Source organism: Cimex lectularius, unplaced genomic scaffold, assembly GCF_000648675.2.
Source record: "Cimex lectularius strain Harlan isolate CLEC.00 unplaced genomic scaffold, Clec_2.1 scaffold52, whole genome shotgun sequence".
In the NCBI taxonomy this organism is placed as follows: Eukaryota; Metazoa; Arthropoda; class Insecta; order Hemiptera; family Cimicidae; genus Cimex; species Cimex lectularius.
Genome location: NW_019392742.1, coordinates 1,187,955 through 1,204,359, shown reverse-complemented (window position 1 = coordinate 1,204,359; position 16,405 = coordinate 1,187,955). Strand labels below are relative to the sequence as shown.

General features: G+C 36.5%; 1 non-coding gene across 1 annotated transcript; it reads right to left on the bottom strand.

Moving 5' to 3' along the window:
• Positions 1-593: 593 nt before the first annotated feature.
• Trnad-auc lies at positions 594-666 on the bottom strand. The gene has a single exon. It is a non-coding gene; the product is annotated as a tRNA-Asp (tRNA).
• Positions 667-16,405: the final 15,739 nt, after the last annotated feature.

The following is a 16,405-nucleotide window of genomic DNA, read 5'->3' as shown; positions in this document are numbered from 1 at the left end:
TCAATTCTCACAGGCCAAGTTTGCACGATTCAAAACCAGAATGTCAATTACGATGTCTTCTCGGTGACAATTCGATTCCGAACGAGCCGGCCCCACCTCAGAAACCATCTCCCTGGTGATTTCATCGCAAAACATCGCCGAAGATTGATATTCAGTTCGCGAGTTGGGTTTTTTCCGTTCTTTTACCTCGTAGCGACAATCGACAATAAATCAGACAAAAGGATTCGAACCCCGACACCTGCTCACAACGTGTTTCAACGCTCAAGTTGCCAAAGTCTTACAATTGACTTGCGATTGATTTATGCTATAATTATAATGTTAGAGATATACTACGATCAAAACAAAAATTAGATAAGAAAATACAACGTACAAAAGTTTTCATGTAATTGTAGAGCGTGAGGACAGACAGTAGTTCATCCTCATGGAAGGAAAATATGTTCAATAAAAAACAAACAATCCATAGCATATCTCCATTGTTTAAAACTATTTTTTTTAATTGATTTTTTTAATTTTTTTTTACTTCATTTATTTGTATCTAAAACTGTACATGTATTACAATTAATTAAGGTTTTTAGTTGAGATAAAAAAGTCAATGGCACGAGCGGGATTCGAACCCACGATCTTCGGCTTGATAAGCCGCTGCTCTACCACCTGAGCTATCGTGACCTCGATCCACTCGGACACCAACTTCTCATCTCAACCCCACCTTTTGAATTTTCCCTCCTTTTTGCCATTTTTCAATGTACGTTATATACTACCAGCAGATTGGATAATGTATCGTTCGTGGTATTATGGGCGGTAAACAGAAAGCAACCCATTGGCATCCGTTCTGGATTAATAAAATTATATTAATTATTTAAGACTTCTCTTATTCATATTCTTTTCAGACGTTTACGTGGTAATTGTGGGGAATGGAGTAATCGTATTTGTGTGTTAGTGTGATTTTGTAATTTACGTGTGTAAATGTGTGCTGTTTAGTGACCGTTAGTTAATGATTATTTGGAAATCGTGAAATGCGGTCTGGTGTGACGTAGGTTTTAGAAAAACATTTTCTTTATCGTGCCAACGTTTCGACCTTTATTGAGATCATCTTCAGGGTTCAAAGTGTTCGTTTTCCTTGTAGATGTGTCATTCTTGTGTGTCGTGTTGAGAGTGCCCAATGTTTCCCCCCTAAAATGTTTTTATAAAATTTACGTCATAGGGCTCTCTCAACACGACCTACACATCTACACGGAAAACGAAAACTTTGAGCCCTGAAGATGATCTCAATAAAGGTCGAAACGTTGGAACGATAAAGGAAATGTTTTTCTAAAACCACACCGACCGCATTTCACGATTTCCAAATAATCATTCGTAATTTACTATGAAAACGTCTGTTTTGATGGATGAGAAAACTGTTAGCACGTGAAGATCTCTGTGAAGTGTGTTAATTTTTACGTAAAAAGGGGCAGAAACAATTGGACTTAAAAGTTTGGATTGAAAACTTTGTAATCTTTCAATATTGGAATATTTGGCCGATCCATAGGCATGGCACCCGTACATCCAAATAGGTTTAAATAGGTATGTGTATTAGGGATGAGCATCGATGGTAGACGACCGATGTTCGATGTTTTCAACATCGTTGTTACTGTGTCGCCATCGAAGAACACATCTAACTAATTTTAAGATTGTGGTTAATAAAGAGTGATTCTATATTTTATTAGTTTCAAAAAATGGTATAGTCTTAAATGTTGTCATTTCACGCTGATATATTGCATAAATTTAATTTATTATTTATTTATATTCATTTGTTGGCCATGATCATTAGGCCATGACTTGGCACTAGGAGCCGTTTTTAAATACAAGGAGCCATATTTTATCCGGGTTAATAATCCTTGTAAATCATTGTAATTGATAAGCGGCCGGGCACAAATCTTTTCCTCGTCTAATCGCCGATTCCGGCAAGGCTTTCGGCAAAAACGCCATAATAAATCAGGGCGGATTGTAATTGAGCGCACCCGCGGTTTTTAATAGAAAAAAAAGAAGCAATTCTCCAATACTTCCAGAGAAAAAACAATTATTACGTTTTCACGAGCTTACAGATTCCATAAATTTTTGGGTCGCAGGAAATTCACCGACCGATTGGAGTGGGTGGTTTATCTAAAAACACTTCCGGGGGAATAGGAATTCTGAAATACGAGTAAAAGCAAACCGGCAGCAGTAAAATAAATACGTATGAAAACCTTATTCCAAATTCAATCTAACTATATAAAATGTTTTTTTAAATAAAAAATAGAAACCTTAACGTGCATGTGATGTATTGTCATAATTAAAACCCAGATTAGTAAGCAATTGCATTTTTTTGCTAACATTTACAACTAAAGCGGTCAGATATTAGAAAGATTTTGCATATAATATTGCATATTTAAAGGAGTTTAATGCATATTATATGGCATATTTAAATTTTCTAGGGAACAAAATATTGCATAATTAAGTATTGTTAAGTGCAAATTGTATGTCATATTTATGGGTTTTTCAGTGTATAAAACATATTTAAGGCTATTTCAGTGCATATAAACGTGCACATCCAAACGTTTTTTTTAATATAATATTGTTTATTCAAGGCTTTTTTAGTGTATATTGAATGGTATATTTTAGGGTTTTTAGTGTATATAATATAATATATTTAAGGGTTTTTAAATGTAAATTATATGGCTCATTTAAGCCCTTTTTTAATGCCTAAAATATTGCATATATAAGGTTTTTAGTGCACGTAATGTTGTATATTTGAGGCTTTTTAATGCACACTATAAGGCACATTTAAGAGTTTTGTAGTGCATAGAATTTTGCATATTTAAGCAATTTTAAATGCATATGATATCGCATATTTAATGGTATTTCAGTGCATATAATAGTACACATTCAAAGTTTTTTTACTGCATATAATAGTGCACATTCAATGTTTTTTTTTTACTGCATATAATACTGCACATTCAAAGTTTTTTTTAGTGCATATAACAGTGCATATTTAAGGTTTTTTGGTGCATATAACATTGTAATTATATTGCACATTTAAGGCTTTTTTTACTATGTATAGTATTGAATATCTAAGGGTTTTAGTGCATGTAATATTGCATATTTAAAGCTATTTAGTGCGTATTATACGCACATTTAAGAGTTTTCTATGACAAAAAGTATTGCATTTTTAAGCGTTTTTATGTGCAAATTACATGGCATAATTATGGTTTTGTTAGTGCATATAATACTACATATTCAAGGTTTTAGTGCACATAATATCGGATATCTAAGGGTATTTCAGTGCATATAATAGTGCACAATCAAGGTTTTTTAGTGCATATTCAAAGGGTTTTTAATGCAGACGATACCGTATGTTTTAGGGTTTTTTAGTGCATATAATATCGCATGTTTAAGGGCATTTCAGTGCATATAATGCTGCACATTTAAGGTTTTTTTAGTGCATATTCAAAGGGTTTTTAGTGCATATAATATTGTATATTTAAGGCTTTTTAGTGCATGTGTACCGTATATTTTAGGTTTTTTTAGTGCATAATAACATTGCATATCTAAGGTTTTTTAGTCCATGTAATAATGTATATTTAAGTCATTTTTAGTTCATATTATACGGTATATTTAAAAGTTTTCAAGGTCATAAAATATTGCTTATTTAAGCTTTTTAAGTGCAAATGACATGTCATATGTATGGTTTTTTATGTTCATATATTCAAGGTGTTTTAGTACATATCTCAAGGTAAATCTAAATCTAAGGTTAGTTCAGAGCAATAGTGCACATTCAAGGGTTTTTTTAGTTCACATAATACGGCATATTTGAGTATTTTTATTGCATATACATCCGGGCTCTAGTCATAATATAAAAAAATTATTCCGTCAAAAAGGAGAAAATAATTTGAACCAACTGAATTGTTCCTTCTTTGTAGCATGTTAGGGTACATGGAGAATTTGGCGAATTTATGAAGAATTCATCCTTCTGGGTGTTGAAGCAATCGAAAACTCCGAAACCTCAGCTACGCCGAGGTTGAATCGAGACATCGTGTAATTGCTTTACCACGACAAATCGGCTTTTCTATTAGAGTCCACTTGCGATTGGGACCCTGCCGGCTCTCCTTCGCCGGGGCTTGAGCCGAATAAATGGAAAGAGGCCAAGAATTACACACAGTCAGAGGGGGATTCGTAAAAGGGCTGGACACTCTACTGTAAAAACTTTACCCACAGAATTGGAAGACTCGAGAAATGTTGAAATGTTTTCACAGATCAAAATAACATTAATAATACGACGGACTGCTAAAGTCTTATCCATCAATTCATATATGTATATACAGCCAAAGTAAATCGTGCAAATTACACCTTTGAAAGGCTTGGATAAATCAATGCAAATATATGACTGATGGAAAAATAATGAGGTATTTTTCCAGTATATATATANTATATATATATATATACATATACATACATCTTACTATCAACTCGGCGTCCACTAAACTAATTACTATGGTATGGTTGTATAGGAAACATTTAACATCTTAGTTCTCGGGTTTTCAAAAAGGTATTTTCTAACCTATGCTTCAATATGTCGTTCTCAACCTCAGAACTGCATCATCTTAAATAATAAAATTTCCTTCTCTAAATCGATCAAAGAGCCGTTGGATTTAACCAACATTTACAGCTTTAGTACTAAACACTGCGCATAAGTTTTCAGTTGCAGTTGCGATGTTCCCTGTTTGGAATTCATAAAGTAAGCAATACAAGATAAATGCGTGTCATCCAAAGACATGATTACCTATTAAATTATTCAACACAACTAAAGAAGCTGAAAACAGAAACGAGTAAGAACTAATCTTGCCAAACCAATATGTTCATGAAATCCCAACAACTTAACGCCAAGTTTGCAGAAGATATCACTGCGCTAAAGATGAGGAAAAACGTAATCAGAAGTAGGATTCTCAAGTAGTATCTACAAAAAATACTGAGTACCACCAGAGGTGGTACCTGAGGACCCTGTAGTGGCTCGAATACCACTTACTACCTTCATACACTTCATCCCGGGGCGTAGGCTCACGAAACAATGACCTACTTCATGACGCCTTAACTAAAGCTAAGATACTCGACAGGCACACGCAATGATTCTTGGGTACAATTAATAATAACAGATTATAGCACCAGAAAAAATCAGCATGAGAGAAAGGACTTGTCAGCGCAGACTCTATCTATCTGATAAACGCAGGGTTCAAAAATCAAATAGGGCATCGGAACCGGTATTGATGGAAGGAAATACAAGTTAAAATGATGATTTTCCTTGGAAATTGCCATTTTCACGCATAAACAAGGGCAAAAGAGATTGAACGGCTGGGGATAGAAGCAAACAAATAGCCACCTGCACTGATAGTCCGAGAAGGTTTAAAAGTCGTGACTTGTGTGAGGGAAGATTACGTGCAATGGACTGTGAGAAGTGGAACAACAACAAATGTGTGTCGGCAACATCAGTAGAACCGTAAAACAGCAATACATAATTGGTGAAACTAAAGTAATGTGAAATATTGGGAGGGCTTAGCATCAAGTAAAATTAGAAGGGCTGTCGGGCTTTGAAGCCACGACCGCTAGCCGTAGGACTAACCAGTCGGTCACCGCATGTCCCAAACGGATCTAGTTAAACCCCAACCAAGAGAAAAACACCCCAGGTCAGCCATGAAAAAAAACTTCAAAAAGTATCTGTCATAGGGCCGAATAAACTCAGAATCATTGCAAATCTGGATTACTAGACAATGTCGATATAATAGTTATTTGAAATAATTAGAAGAGATATAAGAAAGCCTGTGAAAGTTCGACGAAGATCAGTAAATCACTGTGTACATATTGCAATTATAGAGGCCTAATAAGGAAAAGGTCTCTACTAACGTTCACAGCATAGCTTAATCCATCTTAATCCAAGCATAGTTTATCTAACTGATTGGATGAACTAGATCAATTTCATCTGTTATCAAGGATATGGAGGACATTAGAAAGCTAAGTCCGAATTTAAGGATGCATGTGTCACACGATCTCAACAGAGATGATCTTTACACATATTTGCCTGGCACTGCTAAATTGTGAAGGAAGTAGAGATATCGATCAACGTAGTAAATAAAGGAAAAAAGGAGGGAAAATTCGAAAGGTAGGGTTGGGGTGGGAGGTTAGTGTCCGAGTGTATCGAAGTCACGACAGCTTAAGTGGTAGAGCAGCGGCGTATCTAGCCGAAGGTCGTGGGTTCGAATCCCGCTCGTGACAGTGACTTTTTTATATCAACCAATATCTTACTTAGAGATTAATTAATTGAAAGATGTTAACTGGTCAATCGGACCTCAAAATCTAATGAATGTACTAAATAAAGTGAAAGTAGAATCAGTGCAGGTCACTCACCAGCCAACCAAAATAACAATGCTTCATTAAAACTACACTAAGGTTTTTTTCTTCAAATGTTTGTTTCCTCGATCACCATCTAGAATTCTAGATGGTCTTGGTGACGTGGGCTGATCAACATTTAACGAAAATAAAAATTCTGGAATACCTTTTGGACCATGGTTCACCCTGCTGCCTTGAAACCAAAAGACGCCTATTTTCTATCTCACATAATTTTGACATCTTCGTGTACTTTACTCAGAACAGCAGATTCTATCCACGAAATAAAAATTCTAACCAAACAAAATTATATATGCAAGATAGTACACTCCAAATATTACTATGACTTAACAAATTAGCACTCAGAGTAATTGAATCCTCCTATAAGTCATACTCTCTAAACTTTGAAAGAACCTCGTCCCCGATTAAAAAGTGGAGTACTATATATAATTTGTTATTTATACTGATTACCATCCATTATGCTGATGGAAATGTCATACTTGTATTAATTTTTTCAAATGTCTCTAAGGTAATTTGATATAATTCCATCTTCAAATATTTTTTGATTTCGTTTTACAGGATTACGTTTACTGCCCTTTCGCTTGGATGGAAAAAGGAGTCGCCTTTAAGAAACCGTCGAACCGTACCGAGTTCGAGCAAAGCGTTTTCATAACGAGAGGCGACCTTTCACGACATCCTGGGCCCGAACGACCATTTTGACGAAATCGCAAAATCGTGAAGAATGGAAAAAGGTTCCGATATTTTCTACAGACTGGCCGACGGGGGCTCTTCAATTTCCAGCCTTTCGAATCGTCGATCCGACGAACGAATGGGCAAAACAAACAGCCGTGTGAACTTTCACTTATGCCTGTTTGAACAAAAGGATGGGGGCGGTTCGAAAGGGAAGAAAGCCAAGGGGAGGATTATTACTTAGCCTATGGGAAATAAGCAACTTGTCGTATCATCCTTAGCCCATGTAGTTTTAATTGAGAATAATTATTTTAAAAAAGTACAAAAATTGCTTGACGACCCCCTCGTCCGAGAAGCCCATCAGATAATTGGATGTTAAACCCTCCTATAGAGAGAGAGAGAAAGTACTTTATTCTGTGTCTAGAGACCTCTAAGTATAACAAAGTCACAAAAACTTTTACAAATCTGGAACTAGATTTACTAAAAGTTTGACGTTAGCATCAGGTAAAAAAGTTGCACTAAATCACATAATACAATATACAAAAAATAAAAATGATAAAAGCAATAATAAGGACTTAGGGAAAAGTAATAATAATAAAGAATTCTATGTCATTTGGCGAACATAATCACATACTGTAAACTTAAAAGTTGAGAAAAGGCAGTAAAAACTGTATCAAAGGCACCTAGTAATATTGTGAACTATTTATCCATTTATGTTTAGTGGCCTAATTGACGATATTAATTATTTCAATTAATTAATATATTTCTTTTCATGTAAGGACTTGCTGAGATGAAAAGGCTAGTGTCACGAGCGGGATTCGAACCCACGACCTTCGGTTTCAATGCGCCCCTGCTTTAACCACTTGAGCTTTCGTGACGCAGCTGGTCGTGGGTTCGAATCCCGCTTATGACATTAACGTTTTTATCTCGACGAAAACCTTACGTAAAAAGAATAATTAAATGAAATTGTGAACTACGTTGTGTCTGTTTGGACGGAGATGAGGTGTTTTAAAGGAGGTAAGGGAGGCAGCTGGTTAATGACAAAGGAAGAGAATTCTAAAGATTTGTGGCTCGAGCAGGAAGGATCTTTCAAATCTGGAGGTTTTATGACGAGGAAGATATAGGGCATTGGGAAACGAGCAGGTGTTAAGGGAGTGGATAGAGTATTTGAACAAAAATAGGTTGAAAATATAGTGAGGTCGACGAGGTTTATAGATTGGTAAAGAAAAGAGTATAGGAAATACTTTCCACGGAAGGCGGGAAGAAGCCAGGATAGATCTGAATGCAGGTGTGAGACTTTTTTCTTTTCAGACACTCTTCTCGTTCCTCCGAATGTCCACCATAAGCGACAAGCTGTAATCGAAGAGGGGAAATATGACAGGAATTACTTGACTTTTTCACCTATTAAAACCTTGCTTTTTCAACTTCCAAATAGGTTCCACCGAACCTTGTTTGATAGTTATCCTCTCTGATTGATAGGCAGATCAAGATGGCAGGTAACCATCAAACAATAGGTTTAATTAATCCCACCAATTGCTATTTTTTATATCCGACGTAACATATGACAACTGTAAACGCATGGTAAAAAAAAAAGAATATAAACATCTGTCATACAATTTCAATAGTTTTATTCTTTTACGTACATAAAAGGAGGTATGCAAGGGTTGAATGACATTACGGACTCGGCCGTCCGTCTCGCTTATCACGAGTTGTTCATTAAATACAGTTGCCTTTTTTCCTGGACCCGAATGCTGTTAAACATAGAGGTCCGATCCTACGAGCACAACAGGATCGACCATTTAGCGAAGTTTTTTATCGCGGGCTTGTTCCTTGGCATTTCAGTTTCAATTTCGGCGGACAGCTACTTGGGAAAGTACAACACGGTTTTCTTCGGCGTTCTCATCAGCATCGTACAGCCGTTGTTTTGCTCGGTGTCCTTTTTGCCGGGTGACATTCACCGTCCAGAAGATTACTGGCTGTTGTCACGCCCCCATGTAAAACTCTTGGAGTCGGCCACGGTGATCTATCATCTATGGGAAGGAACGAGGATAGCTCTGGTCTTGGAGCAACTGACCATCCCGAAGAAACAATTCTCGGTGAGAAAATTCATCACGCTGGTGTTGCTAATGCGGAAACTAGCGGAGCTCTTGATGAGTTTGACTCTGATATTAGTTTTCAACTACCCGGATATTTATTGCTTCTTTTCATTCGTCGCCACAACCTGCTACGGGGTGTACATGAACAGAATAATATCGGATAGGAAATTGATAAAAGAAGAAAAAAGAGTCAAGGGATTCGTATGGAGCACTTTAGTTTGTGTAGCGTTGGCTGTGGTAAAGAGCGTAAAAAATATATTCCTGGAAAAAAATATGCCACTTTATTCACAAGTGCGTTACCATTATATGGCGATACTTGGCGCTAGGAAAATGATGGATCTCGCCATCATCGGGCTCACCGTGACCGCTCTCAGCATCAGCTTCCATATAATATATCAGTACATATACATGTACACGAGGCTGTTTATTAAAAGCGAATTCGACTATACAATCGCCACTTTCTTGAGGGCTATATTCGAAATCTTTTCGATTCTCGCCCTCGTCGTCTTGGAATTCGTCATAATTCCGATATTGGAACGGATCGATCTATGCCAGACGAACCTCCAGTGCTTGAAGGCGACTTTCGTTATTCTCGGCGCGGCTCTCGTGTCGATCCTCGCGATCGACTGCTACAACAACTTCGGATACGGCATCGATCCGCTCATGGGAGGCAGCGAGCTGAGGATTTATAACGGTGCCCAGAAATCGGTTACGATAAAACACAGCGAATTCAGAAAAGAAATCCTTCCGACGGAATTGTTCGTCTTCAAAATGTCTTTCCCACATGAAAAAACCAGCATTAGAATCACGGGAGACGGTTTGAACAAAACACACAGTCTCAACACGACCTTGCTCGAAGCCGAGACGTACATTGTCACGGAAAAGAAATTCAGGAAAATAAAAACAGCGGATCCTATTTTCAAGGTGACACCGTCGTACAGTTCCCGTCCTCGTGCCAACGGCATGGTAGTCTCCAACGAAGAGTCATTCGCGGGGATCTTGACAGTCAACGACCACGTCGTACAAATGAAAGGAGACGAGGGATTTTTCTCAGCGGCGACCGGCAACGTCAACATTTCCATCAACGGAAAATCAATCTACAAAAAACCTACCGTTTTGGCCATCGGTCGTTCTTATTTGATATTCCTTTACCATACCAACGGATTGCTGGTCAACACCACCGTGGACGCGTTAGATCGCCATTACCAAGTGAGCGTCTTCTGGATATTCTTGCCGCTCGTCCTGACCATTTTCGGGCGCTGCCTCGGCGACGTTTCCACATTTTGCCTTTTCTACATGGACTCGCCTCCTAATTTGAGATCGATAATTTTTTCCTATTTCGTCATATGTTACGATTTCGGTCTTATTATTCAACTTTTAAATAATAACATCATCGTTAAAATGGCAAGTATCAATATAGCACTGACACTCTGTAACCACATGTTATTCTTCTTCGTACTGTGCTACATATCCAAAAGTTATCAATTCAGGTTAGCTCACTGGCTTTAAAATATAATTTTACACTAAATAAACAAACATGTTAAACAGCATGTGAGATTTTTTATTTTAGTTCATTGTTTATGTTAACTATATTTGTACAAAAGTATATTTTATTTGGGTTGACAAGATATACAAAGAACCTGGCGTTTATGGGAAAAGAAAAACACCCAATGCCGTTCCTCACGCAATTAATAACCACTAAACAGTGTGGTTAATGGTTATATCAATTCATAAAATAACGCATAAAACATAAAGAATTAAGGGAGAACGTCGGCTGTAACGGTTAAAGAGTTGACACGGTACTCAACATTGTAAGGAAAAGGTCCTCCTTTATTAACTTTTCGCCGTACTTTTTGTCCTCACCATAATCACCTGACAAGTTCTCAGCAAAGGTTGGAGCGCTAGACCACGGTTGGTCAAGGAAAGTTTTTAAAATTTAATGTTTATGCAGCAGATTCATTTTTGGTAGCCGCCCGCTACGTGCTGGATGGACCACCTAATTCATTATATCTTTTTATAATTTTTGAAACTGTACCTGCATTTTTATGACCAGTCCTTCAAATTTCCCTCAAGGTCTTACTTTGATTTCTTAAGGTAACAATTCGCGAATGGGCTTTGGTACTCCCATCATGAAAGCTAATCACCCTCTAAAAGTATTTAGATGACTTATTTCTGACCTTTGTCTTCTGTGGCGATTACGTGTCCAATCAGTTGTTATTGTTGAAACGCGTTGTAGGCTTTGTTTACACAAGTGTTTCCAAACTTTTGTTTTGCATTAAGGAGATTTCTTTCTTATGCATAATAAGAGTAGTTTCATTTTGGGGAAACAATCTATTTGAGACAGGAGGAGCATAAGTGTTTCGAGACATATTTTTGCACAGTGTATACCGGAAATAAAATTGTTGTACAAATGAAGAAATAAATTAGAACGAAATATAGTAATTTAAGAAAAAATAATAAAATAAACAACCAACACTATTATACGAATAATAATCCAGTGATGACCCTTCATGTCTAAGTCTCACTCTCCAACAGATCGCGAGGCCTGGGATTATTATTGGGAATATTGCGGGATAATAAGGTTTGTACTAAAAGATTTCGTTGTAATGAAATGATTTGTGGAATTCTATGTACCGGGATTTTATGACATTGTTCACAAAAGGAATGTTAAGGTCATCATGGATGTTATAGCTGGATTGAAGGGAGCGTATACTATTTTCCGGAGGATTTTGGATTGGGCAATCTGTTTACGATGGTAATTGGAATGTTTGGTTGTACCCACAATTAAATGCCCTAACTCAAAATAGGCTTTATTATTATTGTTTTAGTAGGGCTGTGATTTTATGGAGTGTTTCATTGTATATAAGATCCAGGTCAGATTTCCTGAGGGTACTTTCGTGGGGAATGGTTTTCCCTGTGTATTTTTCCAAAAAACCCTGAATTCGGGGTGCCTTAGTATATGAATGGGTATGTCAGCTCTAACAAGCACGACATAAATCACAAAAGTTTGTTGAAACTTGGACTCCCTACCTTTGTTTTTCTTGTGTTTTACTGTCTTTATGTGCTGTGTTACCAAAAAACGTGTACCTGTTGATACAGGTTTATCACAACAAACGACTCCATCTCCCTTAAAAGTCTCATTTGAAAACTCACACACATACTTTCGAAAATCGTCTTTGCGGTGGCTTTTGGCATTTTAGGACTAGTCAGTTCACAACACACAAATACTGTTTCACGATGGAAAACGCATGAGAGACTGGATAAAGCTGAGAAGTATGATGGTAGAGAAAGAAGAGAACTGAGGTCTTAATATTTCCATGAATCCAATTGAACTATTGCAAGAGAACATTTACAGTGGTACAAACACTATTCCTTTCTCCATTTATTCCAAGAGGAGCAAAGACGACCGAAAGTTCGCGGAAAGCGTGGAGCAGCAACTGGACAAACACAAACTCGTTCATTATGTGGAAACGGAAGAATAGGAGCCCGTAGCACTTTTTCGGATATTTTTTTTTGCCTGCTCAGAAACATTAAAATTTGATGTGCCAAATACCGATATGTCGGATATGTAAAACAATATGCAAATACAACCCATTTATGCAAAAATATGCAAAATAAATATAACTTAAATTGATAACAAATGCTTCAAAACATATACAGTTTGTTAAAACTGGATGTTTTAGTTAATCAAGAAAAATATGCAAATATATTTCACAGCCCTATTTATCAGTCATTTGTTGTGCAGCGTCAGTTTTAACGGTTTGCCTACAAGTAGTGAGATTGTTAAATAAAGTCTTATTAGTTCCTGCTTTATAAGTTTTGTATGTGGATTCCGAGTTAGACTTTTGTTGGTGTTACAGCGGATGTGGTTAACTATACGCAGGATATAAAATGACATTAGAAGACGGATTGAAATATCAACTGCGAAAGTACGCATGTATGTGTCGGAATGGGTAAGTAGTTCAGCGGTAATATTTTAAGAATGGGACCAGGACTACTTCAACTTCGGCGTGGGTCTCGCCTTGACCCTTTTTGGTGTTAGAGCAAGACGAGCATTACAATTTGATTACAAGATTAGCGGGAAATGTCCATTGATAGATATTTCAAATTGGCGCCAAATAAATCAGTAATGCCAATACACAGGAAGAAAAAGAACAGGAACAACACTCTACTCGCCCTAACTGCTAAGCTTAAACAGAACTGCTAAATTTGGCATTGCTCTGAAGCAACTTTGGGCAAGAAAGGGTTAACAGGATATTAGTCAAACAAGCACCGACTTGAAAGAAGTGGTAAGTGAGGTAAGAGCTGAGTACGAGTCCTTGAACCTCCACCGCAAATACCCGATGCCCGGCTCTATCAAATGTTTCAGTTCAAAAGAAAAGCACCCGAGCAGCTTTAAGCTTTAACAAGAAGAAGATATTTCTTCTACAACACGGTGGTATTTGTTAGATATTGCTGGATTGAATAGAGTTTGTGGAAGCCAAACTGGCAAAAAGGATAAAGTTTTGTTCTTCTATGATAGGAAGGATTCTTTCAGAAGGAGCTTTTTGAGGACATTTCCTAGGATAGGTAAGAAGCTTATCGGGCGATAGGATTTATGTAGGTGGTTAGGTTTCTGTGGCCTTGGGATCATCTTCATAAAGAAAAACTTCTATTATAAGGGAAAATGAGTAGTTCTTTGATCAGTATTATAAAGTATTGTTAGGAAGACGATTGCTCTTTTGGGAGGATCAAAGAATTGAGCTGTTAAAAGATCGTGAGTTTCTTATTATGAATATTATATGCTGGACCTCTGAAGGACAAAAACTTTTCCTCGAAGGGAAAGAGAGGTAGTGATTGAATAGTTCTTTTCTATGGTTTCTGTATGTTCAGAATCTATTATGTTAGGATGAAGGCGGAATATTTTGAAAAGGTATTCACTAAGCCATTTTTTCGTCTGGTTTGGCCCATCATCAGTCGTCATTACAGACAGGAACGGAAGCATTATGGCACGATAGGATACGTGTGATGGCTGCCCAAAAGGGTTTATTTTCAGTCGTAAGGTTAGTTGTATGTCATAAACATAAACGTGGAAATAAAAAGCTACGTTTAAAATCAAGAGCGTTATTTCAGTATAAAAAACCATGCTGCTTTTTTAGAAAAAATAAATGCGTTCCTAAAATCAAAATTTAAGACTTTTTCTGATATTTAAAGAATTTCCAGGAGGCTTTGGACAAATTTGGTAGGGTTGGCTGGATAAATAAATCCCCAATTTGTTGTAGTGCTCTATTCCTGAGCAAACGCGCAAAATGCAGAAAGGGACGTCTTTTCTTACCAGCACGTTTTGTGAAATAGCTCACCACTACGGTAAATATTTCTTAAACGATTCTATCAAAAAGTAAATAATTTAAAAAAAATCGAAATTATCCAATACAAAAAACAAAATAATTTTTTCTAATCTCAGAATTATTTATCCATCTAATTATGTTTATTTGTAAATGTGTTGTGCTTTGTCTATTATTAAAAATTCTGTTCAGCCTAACTTACAAATTTTGTTTGTTTGTATTAATTTATTTTTAAAATGATTTATAATTTATAAAGACAATACAAATTGTTATGGTTTTTTAATTTTTTCTATCTTTATTTACTTTTTTCTTAATCAAAAACAATGATATACATTATACAACTGTTACGTTAGGTGATAAAGGTTAAAACTAAAATTCCCTGAAATCTACCTTTAAAACTTAAATATAGTTTATGTATCTTCACTATTCTGGAAATAAAAATAATTATTATACATCGCATAGCTGTTTGAAAAACCGTACACACCAGTTTCCTTGTAAAGCTGGATTTTCCCCTTTGGAAGGACTCGATCTCAATCCATTAACAAGACCACTTTCTCAATTTTGTTACAAGTAAGGACTTGATTAAAGTTTAGGACACCCGTCCCGTCTTACACGTTTGCAACTACAGGTTGAAAAGGGAAATGAGATTTTTCCAGTACAAATCACACATCCCTCGCCTCGTCCTCTACTTAAATCACCTTCCCTACGTGATAGTAGCGGAAAACTGTCAAGCCAGAAAAGTAATGAATTACACAGCAATATAAAAAAACCTATTAATAAGTACATTACTCTCATTCTATTTGTTTTTTCCATCTTAATAATTTTTTTAATATATAGGCTCATAAAAAATAAATGCCTTCCTAAAATCATAATTTAAGACTTTTTCTAATATTTAAAGAATTTCCAGGAGGCTTTGGACAAATTTGGTAGGGTTAACTGGATAAATAAATCCCCAATTTGTTGTAGTGTAAAAATTATATGCTGGACCTCTGAAGGAACAAAACCTTTTCCTCAAAAGGAAATTTCCCTCGAAGGGAAAGAGAGGTAGTGATTGAATAGTTCTTTCTCTATGGTTTCTGTATGTTCAGAATCTATTATGTTAGAATGAAGGCGGACAATTTTGAAAATTCACTGAGCCATAATTTTTTTAATATATAGACTCATTCTGCCCATATATGCACTTGTGTGCATGACCAAGCCCAGGGTATACAGTGTTTTGGTGTTCCGGGGTCAGATCTTGATTTCGTTTAAGCCTACCACCGTCGAAAGTAGGATCAAGGGACTAACGACAACAAGGTTATTTCACCCACCCCCGCAACGCATGCAGTTTTAACCTAAACACAGTCATTCTCAAGATATCTCTAGATATTCTAGTACTTGATATTCCGCCAAAGACCCTCTTGTACTACACTCAAATTCACGCACATAAATACATTCTCATATACAGGTTACATGTAATAAACTCAAGATCTATAGATCAGAATTACCCTGTTCTACTTATTGTCCTTTCAAGCTGCTTTCTTGTTTTGTGCTCTGTCTGTATCACTGTCTTTGATTCGCTTTCACTCACTCTCTTCTTTTCTGTCTCTCCTGTACATATTCCCTAGCTCTTCTTGCGTTCTATATCGTTCGTTGCCCACATTTTTCTCCAATATTACACAAAACCGGTGGTGAACTACATCAAAGGGTTGTGTAATGAAGACAGACCTATGATTTTCACATTTTAACAATTCAGGAATAACTGCAAAACAAACTTTCTCTAAAAACGAACCGCCATATACGCTCAGTTTTTTCACCTGTTTCCTTGGCAGATCTTATATGTTTTACAAACGTTATTTTTTGCCCATGGCCAGGATGAGCAAAACTGCAAACAAAGGGCATTGTCCAATGAGTAAGATCTTATTA